Genomic DNA, 2,008 nt, shown 5'->3' with positions numbered 1-2,008 from the left:
AAGCCGCGCAGGCCCCCGGCCTGTTCACGTCACCTGACCTCATCCAAGATGCCCATAAGCCTTCTCAAAGGTCAGGACGCCCAGTCCCCACAAAAACGGGCCTCCATCGGGCTCGGCCGTTGAACGTTGGGGCTGTTTGCAGATTTTTGCTGAGTCTGTTTCAGGCGCACTGCCTGTCCGCTGCTGTGTGATGCTGGGCAGGCCGCCGAGCCTCTCTGAGCCGTTTGCTTCTTTGCACAGGGGAGATAACAGCCCCCGCTCTCCCACCGCTCTGCGTCGCCCCAGGAATCGAAGGCAGAACTGATGCGGGAGCACCCAAGGGTGGGTCCTCCTCTCCCCGGTTCCTCCCCCAGGGCCGTCCCCGAGAGAGGCTACTGTCCCTGGGCCACCTTTACCCTCTGGAGCCATGGCCGCCGGCCTGCGTGGCCTGTGCGATGCTTGCTCTCATCGAAACCCGCTTGCAAACGAGATGACGTCCTCCATGTGGGCATCTGGTGACAGGGCCTCTGCGTGGCTGCTGGGCTCACCCCGCGCCCTCTTGGCAGCTGAGGCACAAGATGTCCACTGCCCCGGGCTGGTCCCGTGGGACGTGGCTGCGGGAAGGCGAGGCTTGCTGGGTGTCAGGGAACCGCCGCAGAGAGCCGTCTGGCCTCGCGTCCTAGAAGGCCAGGAGCACTGTGTCTGCCTGGACCAACCTCCCCGCACGGCTGAGCCCAAGCTCTGGGCCAACGGGCCACTCACAGCGTCTGCCTGGGGCATAGGGTCACCACCCCTAGACTCTGCCTAGAGGCGGGGGCTGGGCAGGCAGCCTGCTCACCCCCAAAGGAGCACTCTCTGACCTTGGGTTTAGATGCCCAAGTCAGGGGTGCAGGGCAGGCTGAGGGCCTGCGGGAACCCAACCTTGCAGGGCCTCGGCCCCTATTCAGACCTGAAAGAAAGCAAGTCTGTGCTTTCATGTGGGAACAATTTTTTTTTTTTTTTTTAATCAGGACTCTACTTTCTTAGAGTAGTTTTAGGTTTACGGAAAAATCGGGAATAAGGAACAGCATTTTCATATAGCCCTTCCTCCACTCATGCACAGCCTGTCCCATCATAAACGTCCTTCACCAGAGTGGGACATCGGTCACAACCGACCAACCAAATCACGCATTATTATCACCCAAAGTCCATAGTGTGCATTAGGGTTCACTCCTGGGGTTGCACATTCTGTAGTTTGGACAACCGCGTAACGACACGCTGACCTGTATCCATCATAATATCCTATAGGATAGCTCCACTGTGCTCCAACTACGCACCCCTCCCCCATCAACCATGGCAAACACTGACCTTTTTACTGTCTCCATAGCTTTGCCTTTTCCAGAATATCATAGAATTAGAATCATACAGTAGGCAGACTTTTCAAATTGGCTTCGTTTACTTAGTGATAGGCATTTACGTTTCCTCCATGTCTTTTCATGGCTTGATATTTCATTATCTGGATGGGCCACAGATTAGTTATCCATCACCTATTGAGAGATGTATTGGTTGCTTCCCAGTTTTTGCGACTATGAGCTACAGCTACTATAAACGTCACATCTGTGTGCAGGTCTCTGTGCGGACATGTTTTCAACTCCTTTGGGTAAATACCAAGGAGCGGGATCGCCGGGTCACCTGGTAAGAGTGTGTTTGGTTTTGTAAGAACCCGCCAAGCTGTCTCCCGAAGTGGCTGCACCCTGTCGCGTCCCCACCAGCCGGGAGGGCGCGTTCCTGCTGCTCCGCGTCCTCACCGGCGTTTGCTGTGTCGGTGTCTGCGTTTTGGCCGTTCTCCTGGGTGAGCATTGAGTGGTGTCTCACTGTGGTTTTAATTTGCGCTTCCCTGACGACATGTGATGTGGAGCATCTTTTCACATGCTTACTTGTCATCTGTATATCTTCTTTGGTGAGGTATCTGTTGAGGCCTGTTTTTTAATCCAGTAGTTTCTTACTGTTGAGTTTTAAAAGTTCTTTGTATATTTTGGTTAGTAGTCCT

This window comes from Pteropus vampyrus, unplaced genomic scaffold (assembly GCF_000151845.1).
Source record: "Pteropus vampyrus isolate Shadow unplaced genomic scaffold, Pvam_2.0 Scaffold105, whole genome shotgun sequence".
In the NCBI taxonomy this organism is placed as follows: domain Eukaryota; kingdom Metazoa; phylum Chordata; class Mammalia; order Chiroptera; family Pteropodidae; genus Pteropus; species Pteropus vampyrus.
The sequence above is the reverse complement of the archived record's forward strand: the minus strand, read 5'-3'. Positions refer to the sequence as shown.